Below are 11,607 nucleotides of genomic sequence, written 5' to 3'. Positions count from 1 at the left end.
AACTTGTCTTCATCTCTCAGACTCAAGGTGGCAACTTGCTGTCCCAAAGCGGCTTCTAGCTTTACAATGGATTGGGAATCGAAGTGAAGGAGTTGCCAGTCCATTTGACGGTCAGCTTTGATTTGCTTAAAGGCTGTCAACACCGTCTCCTGAAATAAATCATATTTGGATTGAGGTGGAGGTGCATGTTGCACAGTTGAAGGTCTGGGGGCCGAGTCCGAATGACTTTGGAAATTTTGGTATGGTCATGGAGGCAAAGTGTTTGGGGCTTGTTGAGGTCTTTGGGCTTGGAAACCCGGAGCTTGTGGCCTCCACAAGAAGTTAGGGTATTGTTTCCACCCAAGGTTGTATGTGTTTGAGTATGGATCATTAAAGGGCTGATTATACCAATTGTGGTGGCCTTTACTTCCTCGTGCACAAGTTCAGGTTGGGAGTGCGCGTGAGGGCAATTGTAAGATGCATAGGAAGGGTCGGAGCAGATTGCACAAACCTCTACACATGCTGTTGTTTGCGGTCTTCGGGACAAGCATTGATATAATTTTTTAGATATAGCATACAGAGTAGGGGCCAGGTTCTAGTTTACGATCAACTCAGCCATGTACTACTGAGAGTTTTCTACCAAATTTTCAAAGAGAATCCAAGCCTCATTCTCGTGCTTAGTGAGGAAAGTACCTCCGCACGACGCATCAATCATAGACCTATCTCTCTTACCCAACCCTTATAGAAAGTTTGGACTAATTGCCACTTGGGAACTTGGTGATGTGGACATTTACGAAGCAGGTCCCTAAAGTGTTCCCAAGTCTCAAAAAAAAGTTTCTCATCCATCTGTGAGAAACTTGTGATGGCTCTCCAAAGCTGATTAGTCTTCCTAATTGGAAAGTACATTTTAAGGAATTCATGCTGCATAGTGGCCTAGTTGGTTACCGAGTTCGGTTCTAAGAACGTTAGCCAATATTTGGCATTATCCTTTAGAGAGAACAAGAAAAGCCTAAGATGGAGAGCATCATCACTGAAATTAGGGATGCGGATGGTGGAACAAATTTCCAAGAACTCATCTAAATGCTGATAAGGATTTTTCAGTAAAGTTCCCATGAAAGTTAGGCAGCATCGAGATAATCGAAGTCTTAATCTCAAATTGTACCACCTGAACATCTAGGAACCGGATGCAAGACGACGATGTGTATGCATTAGGTACAAAGTAGTCCCTAAGAGGACGAAGGTGTTGCTTTCCCACCACAGGTAGGTGAGGAGCATGGGGTTCTGGGATTTGTTTAGTGGGAACTAGGGTTATCTTCGGCCATTGCTTTCATTTTAGACGACTCAGCCTTCTTCGAATTAGAGATAGGTTTCCTAAGGGACCTACGAGATTTTTCAATCTCAAGATCTATGGAAATTATCTCAGTTTCTAACGAATGCAAACCAAACATACACATGTGTAAGAACACAGATTCCGACTTCAAAAAAAGGAAACAAAATAAAGAAAATAGAAATTAACAAAAAAAGTAAAAACAAAAGGAGAGCAAATCAAAAGAACAAGGCAATAATACTCTATAAAGGAAGTTTGCTTATAACCGTAGCCAAGTTCCCGGCAATGACAACAAGATTTGGTAGGTTCGCCAAGGCTTGAGTCCTTAACTACCAAAAATAATATTTATAAAACCTAACTATCCCAAGTTCAGTAGAAAGTGGGTAAGTCAGGTATCAATCCACGGAGACTTGAAGCGCAATTATTAAATCACTTCTAATTTAGTTTGCTAAAGCCTTGTTATGAAAAAGAAGTGAAAGATGATATTTTGCAATGGTGATTATCTAACAACTATGGGAAAGCATGTAACTGAAAGCAAATAAATTTAAACTACTAGAAAGCAAGTAAACTTTTAAGTTACCCTACTCCTATAAAGTGATACTGTGGTCCGAATCAGACATTAGATGCCATGCTTCTAACTACGCTCATCTAGACTTCCATAGAAGTACTAACTTGAGCGGCCCAAAGTGGGAGAGGGGTGATCGAGGGCATAGGGTAGCAAGGGTGCACCAATCATCCGGAGTACGGTCGGGAACTGGAATATACGTTGTCTCAACGATAACGAACACCTTTGCAGTTCCGACTGATATGTAGCAGTACTTATCCTTATTTGCAACCTTTCATCAAACACACAACAAGTAAATGGAAAGCAGTAAATTGAAAGCAATAAATGAAAGAACGAGTAAAAAGATCATCCCTTTATCTTTCCAAACGTCTGTCACTAGCACCAGAAGTACAAAAGGAGATCCTAATATACATGACTGTTGCATGAACGCCACCAGTTGTCACAGGCCATCAGACACTCCATACACACACCAAAACTACTATACTTCTATTATATCTTGGATCTCAATGACTTCCTAGGTCTGCTACTCACCTAAGAGAGGTCAAAGAGGAATCCAGAGCTTATGTTCGTAGCGAATACTTATAGGCTCTAAGATTTACAAGGTTTGTTTTACAAATTAGGAAGGTTTGCAGCAAATCTCACGCAGAAGATCGTCGCTGTCGATGAAGTCGCTCCTTTGTCATTCTTGTGTGCGCCCTAGTTAAGACTCGCGGGAAGTCAGGGATTCGAATCTTTAATGTCTTTGACTTCGTCGTGCCTCAGGGTCTTGATGGTTGAGCTGATGGTCGAGACTTGTAGTATCTCGATCTTTCGAAAATCTCAATATCTTGACATAGTTGCCCCTGAAGATCTCTTGGTTGAACACTTCGTTGAGACTATTGGTAGTTCTGAATTTCAGTTCTGTCTTAGTAAGTCGACGTGGTCACCCCTGTGGGTCACTTGGTCAAGCACTTGGTCTACCTTGCAGCATTCTGATGTCAGTCTAAACTTTAGAGTTTGTAGTGGAAAACTAAGTCGCCCCTGTGGTTTGCTGGTCGTGCCATATGGTTGAGCATCATCTTTTTGTCCATTTATGATCTAAAGCCTCTAGAGCTTGGCTGAATGTCTAAATTCGATCTTTGAATCCTCCAAATCCTCCTTGGCTTCTTGTAATGCCTAACTCCATGGTTTTAACTTGTTTTTCCTGAAAAGACAAACAAACCTTGCATAACTCTGAACAATGATAACTCTGGCTAAATACATAATAAAATGAGGATAAGCACAGGTAAATGAAGGTCTAAAATCATATATTTTAGGGACTCATCAATAGGCATGTGATGTAGGTGGAGCAACAGACTTAGGCCAGAGATGACATTGTTCATATTGTAGGGAGTTTCAACTCAGGAGACCAGCAGGATCACGGTTGGTCCATGTGCATTATCAAACCACCATTCAGGTATAAATTTGACATTCTGGTGTTTCATGTATTCATTACTACCAGCAGCAGGGTTTGAACTATTTTTCAAGTTGCAATGCATGACAAAGGAAAAAATAAATAGATGAGTGCTATAGTGGAGGAAATGGAAGTATTGCATATGTACTAGGTGTGGGAGTTGGTGAGGCTTCCAGTGTGGAAGAGGGTGATAGGATGCAGTGGAGTGATGTATCTGCTTTGTGTGAATGACATGTTATCGGTTGGGAAAGATTTGATTGAGGCTGATCAGTTGAAAACTCTGTTGAAAGGTTTCTACTATTTTTCAAGTTGCAATGCATGACAAAGGAAAAAATAAATGGATGAGTGCTATAGTGGAGGAAATGGAAGTATTGCATATGTACTAGGTGTGGGAGTTGGTGAGGCTTCCAGTGTGGAAGAGGGTGATAGGATGCAATGGAGTGATGTATCTGCTTTGTGTGAATGACATGTTATCGGTTTGGAAAAATTTGATTGAGGCTGATCAGTTGAAAACTCTATTGAAAGGTTTTGACATGAATGTGTTAGATACGGCTAAGAAGATTCTTGGTTTCTTTATTCGGATGGACAGAGTTGTAGGGAGATTGAAGTTATCTCAGGGTGGCTTTGTGGACAAGGCTGTAGGGAGATTGGTGTTATCTCAAGGGTGGCTTTATGGATGGAACCGCAGGAAGACTTCGTTTGCCATCTAAAAGCGGTTCTATGGAGAATCAATATGGAATTTCTACCGCTTGGTACCTAAGGACGAGCTGTGGTGTTTGGGATATGTCAAAGGTCCCTCATGATGATGTAATGGGGTGCTTCAACAAGCAACAAAGTGGACTGTCAGCTGTGAGTTTTTATTGAAGACTATGCAGGGGGCTTTGGTGATAGAAGGCTTGTAGCAGCTTTTGTGTTTAATGTTGTAGGAAGGTCTTGTTCGAAGCCTAGGGCGAAGTCTTAGGGTGTTGCATCTACAATTGTATCAGGGTTGATAGTAGAAGTTGAAACCGCCATCGGCAAGTTCAAGCAGCATTGTTTGGACTTGGTGTTTGTCTCCAAGTGTTAGACGGGAGACAGTCTCAACCTAACGTCCCAAGTTCATGGTAGAGCAGCGGGTTCATGTTTTTTGTTTCTCCTAAGGGGTGTATGTTCACCAAGGTGGAGTTTGTTGTGAATTGTGACTCATATTCCAAAAGAAAGCATGAAAGAAATTAAAGTGCAGCAGTGCAACAGGGGCAGTATTTCCATTTTGTGTGAAACCGTCGACTGTTTGGCTCGGAACAGCTTGCACAAATTTTTGAATTATGAATATTTGGATGTTATTTTGGTTGGGTCTCAGGGGAAAACTTATGAGGAGACTTATATATACATAGAATACACTGTATATAGTGTGCTTTTGTGCCTTTTGTGTGCCAAGGGTGCCAAGTGTGGTTGAGAGGATTCTTGTATTGTTCTTGTAATTGGACAAGAAGATAGTGAATTCTTACCGTTTGCTCCCGTAGGTATAAGCATTGTTGAATCACGTAATTCCTGGTGTCATTGTTCTTGTTATTGCTTTCTTTATATTACTGTTGTTGTGGAATTATTCTGTATTCATCATTAGATTGCTACATTGTTTTGTTTGATCATTTTACACAAATATATATATTTTGTTGTGCTTGGGGGTTTTTATACAACATAATTATAATTAAAAGCAGTCCACTTTTTAAATCAATAAACCTATACATTTCCAAATTTCTGCAATTTCAATGTTAAAATCAAACCAACATCACTCAATTTTTGCAATTGGCCCCTGAAAGTCACTCCAAACTGTGCAATTTGCACATTACAACATATCTCTACCTAGAATATGATGATCTACGCTGATCATTAATTCAAATCAAACACAATTAAACTAGAATAATTGCAACAAGGAAGAAAGTATCTTTAAATTTTCACCTCCTTTTTTGGGTCTCCCTGCCAATTGAGCAACTCCCTATGAATTCTACTTGGCGACTCCTAGCTACTCTGCCATGGCAACAACACTATTCTTCCCTTCTAAGGATGCTCTCCGTTTTTCACTCTCTTTTTTGTGCTACCTCCATGGCTTCCCATCTCCAGCATTCTGCTCCCATTTATAGGTCATAAATAGAAAAGAAAACCCTTTGATTTCATGGATTTCCCTCCCTGATTTCCTTTTCTGTTTACTAGAATTTCTCCTTTCATTGATCAATTCAACTCTTTTGGGGGATTCTAAGTAGCCATTTGATTGCTTCATGTAGTGGGTCGAGGGTTGTTTTTACTACAGCATGGCGGCTATTGCAAAGGGTAGAGGCTACAAGGGGAGGGGGTTTAGTTTAGGGTGGCTAAGGGGCAAATTTACCACTTAGTTTTTATATATTCTTTGTTCAATTTTTTGTCTCATTCCATTTTTATCTCATTTCATTTTGCCTTTCCATCACTGATAGAGAGTTGGATGAGGAGCTCACACCTGATTATGAGGTCTACACACTCAACTATGTCTTATGAGGATGCCTCTCAGAACATCACCCCAAGGGATGGCTAACTTTTCTCTAGATTTTTATGGGTTACATCAAGCATCAACTTCTAGCTAATAAGGGTCTTGATTGAGTTGGCCAGCCAGTAGATAATAACAAAAGTTTTATGTCAACTATTTAACAGCTGCTATACAGGACAAGTACTAGTAATATGCTCATAATTCATAAAGACAAGACAAGAAAATTTTGTCAACATTCATGACAAAAGTTCCACAATTGATAAATAACCTTATAGAAATTCATTTATGTTCTAGCTATAATTAATTATTCAATTAAACACGTTTGTAGCATGATTGCGTCTACTGATTAAATTAAATTGATGGATTAATTATCTACAAGTTAATCACTACTGGCATGAAAAATCTATTAGGGTTCCAAACACTAGGGGTGGGCATGGTTCGGTTAACTATATCATACCCCTGAACTGTTATATTTGTATGTATATTTATAGTATATCGGTTGGATTCGGTTAATTATGAAAACCAAATAGATAATCAAAAAAATTAAACGTTCCAATTAAATTGATTAATTTGAATTGATTAACCATGAGCTATGTTGCAAGGTTTGTCAATAGACTTGTTAACATTTCTGTTATTGCTTTGCTTTTACTTTTGTTTTTGTTTTTAAAGTTTTGCCTTTGCACAATTTTAACTGACACATCCTCCCATGCATAATTATTTTATGTCCACATATGCCTTAAAGAAAAACAGCATAGATCCTCAAATGAGTAAATTAATACTTCTGGCCCTCTCTGCATGATGGAGCAGCCCATGATACTTGGTCTAGCTTATCTCACCCCCCATGTTTTTTGGTCTCACCTCCCTTGCTATTTTACATTTTAACTTTTCAAGCTTCTTGCAAGTTTACATCATCTTGCTAGAAGTAATTAAAAGCATACTAAATAGATACATAATTACAAAATATTGTAATAAATAAAAATTAAAAGCGTTCTTAATACATAGTAGGCTTGTAAGTCGGATGCATGCTTCGTGTCTTGAAGGCCAAAGTTATACTGCTAATAACTTGTCTGTATTGCCTTATTCAAATGCTACAATATTTCTTAAAAAAATTAGGAGCGCCTTTTTATTTTTAGAGTTTGTTTTAGCTTGTAGGCATGCACGGGTTATTAGGTTAATCACCTCACTTTATCTTTCCTTATCGCTATTACGTAAGCTGTCTAAAGTCACAACACATCAACATGGATGAATAGGGGTGATGAAGCACTATATAATAGTTGTCGGCGAGTCACAATTTAAACAATTCATCTTTTTGACGTAGCTTACAAAACACATTTTTCAAAAGAGAAAAGTAAATTATATATCAGTTTAGGTAGTATGATTACGAAGTAGTGTAGGTATAAGATGTGATAGCTAAGTATTTTCCATATTAGAATACCAATGCCAATAGTACTCTTGCTCTCTTATAAAAAATAATGTCCCTACTTAGATCTCTATGATCAAACCTAAAAGCTCCTCGAATATAATGTTGAGAAAAGTTACAATTTAGGTTTTGATATTTAAAAGTTGAGAATAATTTCCTTTTTTGTCTCGTCAATTAGGATTTATGGGTACAAGAAAATGCTATATGCCATTATATAGTCGCCATTAGCTCTCTCCAATAAAAATCTATTTGATTATAATACTTCATCAAAAGCGTTTCTTAGGTATTTTCCAATGGAAGGAGAAGGAGAGCATACTTTGTTTGGAGCTTGACAAAATATTAGAGAATGCACAAATACCCAGAAAGAAATTCACTCTTTCATATATGATTATCAAGAAAATGAGAAAAATAAACAAAAAAAAAAATAGTAAATTTAGCCTTTAATTTTTCTTAATTTTTTTGGGTCATAACTTAATAGTGCTTAATACAAAAATAATACAACAAAAAATTTTCGTATCTTGGCATTGAAAGTTTATGTAAATGTGACTTGGGTGATGCAAATTATATAGGCTGCCCTATAATGGATGGACAAGTTTAATCACTAATCATGATAAGGCAAAGGAGTACTGCTGCCTGCTGGTATTAACTATGACTTCTCTTACCCTGCATTAAAGAACTGATTAGGACATGTTTGGACTCCATTATTGTCTCTACTGTTTAATTTTGAAACAAGACTGCAATTAGAATTGATGTATTGGCATGGTCTTGGATACAAATTCATCTAAATTTGCAGAAATTTAAAGCTAAGAACACAAAAACAGGATAATTTCATTTTTGCTGTTTTGCCATTAAGAAAATTTGGATCTCCTGTTTCCCCATAATGTCTGTGACCCTACCAGGGTAGAAATCCAACATGCTGTTAGGTAAAATATCTTGCTGCTCAATAATGTCATAAAGTGCTTTTACATTGGGTCCTTTCACCTTTCATAATGCAGTCAAATGCTTTTTGGTTTTGTCAGCTGAGCTGATGTATTGATGCTTATAATAATTGTTACAAGCATATTTTTCCCCCCTTATAATTTACAATGCTTTTATGCCTATATTTTTGGCCAATCTGCAAAGTGGTTATTGGAAGGATTGTTTCTAAATTGGTTGGCTATTTTTCATAGTTTTATAGGCCGGATCATTAAGGATGATTGGCTTAGGGGTCTAATGAAACTCGATTAATTTAAACAAATTATAAAAATAGTCACAATGAATTCTTAAACAAGTGTACTAACTTGAAGGTTAAAACTTGAAACCTTTTTATCCTATGTTTGGATAAGTTTCATATTTGGAATTATATTAGGTTTAGATAAGATGTACTATACAAGTGTATTGTGATTTATTCAAATTCACTCAAATCCAAATCCAATGTCTGAGATCTAGGTTTCCAATCGCATCGTAAAAGAAAAATCTTAAAATCTCACCAAAAGGTGATGTACTTATATGAGGTTTGAGCACCTACAATGAATATATTATTTATTTTAAGAACTCATGTTCCATACAGAGAATTTTCAATTTACTTTTATTATAAATCTCTATCATGTTTTTTTTTTTTTTTTTAATTAAAAGTTTGTATTAAGCTTAAACTACGCAATTCAATGGGACCAATTAAACTACCCATGCCATATTTCATTTTAATTCTCAAAAAATTTAATACTCGAAACTTTTAACATATAAATACTAAACTTTAATAATGGTAACATCTCGTTAGGGACATGTACTATGATCTTTCTCCAAGACTTTTAACATATAAATTGTGATATCTCAAACCCATGAAATTAATAATGTGAAGAAGGGTTCCCTTTTATAGCCTGACACAAAAGCATTCTTCCCTTGATTGTTTTGATTAGTAAGAGGACAATTGTACCTGCTCAAGTACTGGGCTTGGAAGCACCGACAAAAACATTGGGACCAACTGGCTCAAATTTACGATTAAATCTTAAGGAGGCCTTGAGCCTTTCTTAATATGCTCGTATAGCCTTTAGCCACCTTGCTTCTTGTTTTCGAGCATAAGAAAAAAAAAAAAAAATCTGCACGTAAGATTTAGAGCTTAGAAAATGCAATTTGCCATATTTATAGTTGGATCTAAAATATATGATTTTTATGTAATTTCCATGTCGCTTCAATGAATTAAAATTTAATATAACTTCGGTATTTCAATACTTTGCAACCGAACCATCCTTGTAAATACTTAATAATCTTATTTGATATATCAATAGGAGCAACTTTTTATTTATTTATTATTATTATTATTAAATTTCACCCTACCAGAAACACAGAACCTAAAAAAAAATTCACCCATCAACAGCAATAGCAATTATTGTCATCACACAGTCCAACTTGGGTTCTTTTATTTAAACATATATATAAATAAAGACCCAATCAATTTATAGAGTAATTGTAATTTTGTAATTGGTTTCAAGACAAAATAATATGATTGCAGCCGGTTTTCACCGCCACATGATTGACTTTCCCAAGGATATTTTTCTTCTGCTAATACAAAAGTAAAGTAGTGCTCATCATTGGGAGGTATTGGACCATCCTCTGCCGGTTCACAACATTCAAAGAAAGATATGCACTGTGCTAATGGTTCAGCCTAGCGATTCAATTGGTAAAGCCAAAGTTCATGATCATTTTCCAACCACCATACTAATTTCAACAACCATTTTCTCTGCATGGGAAAATTCATTGCATACGCTACTTTCTGAAAACTAGAAAACTAAAAGTGACATGACACCCTGAGCGGTGTCGTATTGTGTGGAGGAGTGTCTCATTAACTTTTTTCTTCACAAGCTTGCTCATCATCGCAACTAGAATTATGAGTAATTCTAGATGTCAATTTTTACAAGCACCGCCCTCTTTTGAAATGGGAACATAGGATCTGTTGATCCAGACATCCCAACAGCAGAGCAGATATGGGATGTGATCTACCCATCACTTCCAGCTGTTCCCTTGACAAAGATTATGGGTTTAGATTTAACCCCCACCTTAAGTTTAGGGTTTTGTGATATTCCATGTTGGGTAACTACTGCATGCATCACTTGTCTTCAACACATGCATGGCCCCTCTCTCCCCCTCAATAATTAAAGCCTCACAGATTCTGTGTGTCATTTATCTGGATAACATTAATTTGTTTATCTCTCGGTTGTCTCTTCTGCACTCTCTGCCCTTCTCTAATGGACCATCGCCAGCTGAGCTGCAGCAGCAATGAGCTGAAAAAAGGCAATTTTTGCAATGAATTTATTACCTATTTTTTATTTATTATAGGAAAAAAAGATCTTTGCTCCTGAGCTTGACAAAAAAATAAATAAAATAAAAGATTTTTTCTCAAGTTCCAAACTTAAGGACTCCCCTAAAATTTCAAAAATGTCCACGCATCTCACCTAAAATTATGAAAAAGATACCAAACCCGACTCTCATTATCTCAAGAGAAGTTGTAAGATTAGTCACGTGGACCGTAAAACGGACACGTGAATATCCAATGCGTAATCCAAAAAATAAAAAGAGAAGTTACAAGATGTTTGAAACCACAAGAAAAGCCCTTATTTTTTTTGCCAAACCTGAGGTAGATCAATATTTTGCCATCTATTATACTAGTAACCAATATGACCTAAAGTTGCTTTCCCATAAAACTTGACTAGGTAATCTCACAGTGTTTAAAACTATTAAAGAACAGTTGAACTAAAAAAATTAATGAATTGTAGTACAATAAAAAGATTCTTTATGTATAACTCTGGAGGTAGGCAGGGAAAGAGTTAAAATTCAGGGTTCACGCATGGGATCTACCATAAATATTAGGGGGGTAAGGTGAAATTTGGAAGAGGCATAACACGTGGGGCATAAATATTCTAGGCAAACACATAATTTTGCTCATAAAATGACCAGTCACATCCAATATTTCATAAATGTTGATAATATGGGAACCTTCGCATTCTATCCATGCCATCAGATTTCCAGAAAATCTTATAATACAATCGAAACAAAAATAGATTCATGTGTCAATTTCAAGGGACATCCTTGATTTTATAAAGCATCCATACTTTACCTTACCACCAGTCTCTAGTCTCTAGTCTCCTGCCACTACATCCAGTTTCCCAGAAGTCCATTCCTTTCAATTGCTTTATTATTTCTTGGCTTCCCACTCATTCAACTCTATACCAAGGTATTTTTTTGTAATCAAATAAGTGATGGCAGAAGATGTAACCAGTTAGACGGGGCCTTCAAACATAGTTAAGGAAATCCTATGGAGTCGGCTTCAGCCACAAACAGAATCTACGTAAAGGAGCCTCCCTCGTAAGAACAAATACATTGTTGAGAAGGCAGCAGTTTTGGAACGTGAGTA

General features: G+C 36.8%; 1 non-coding gene across 1 annotated transcript; it reads left to right on the top strand.

Moving 5' to 3' along the window:
* Positions 1-750: 750 nt before the first annotated feature.
* On the top strand, positions 751-857 carry LOC131152495 (small nucleolar RNA R71). The gene has a single exon (XR_009135994.1). It is a non-coding gene; the product is annotated as a small nucleolar RNA R71 (small nucleolar RNA).
* The last annotated feature ends 10,750 nt before the right edge of the window (positions 858-11,607 follow it).

This window comes from Malania oleifera, chromosome 3 (assembly GCF_029873635.1).
Source record: "Malania oleifera isolate guangnan ecotype guangnan chromosome 3, ASM2987363v1, whole genome shotgun sequence".
Classification (NCBI taxonomy): domain Eukaryota; kingdom Viridiplantae; phylum Streptophyta; class Magnoliopsida; order Santalales; family Ximeniaceae; genus Malania; species Malania oleifera.
Note: the sequence above shows the minus strand (reverse complement) of the source record. Positions and strands in the feature narration are given on the sequence as shown.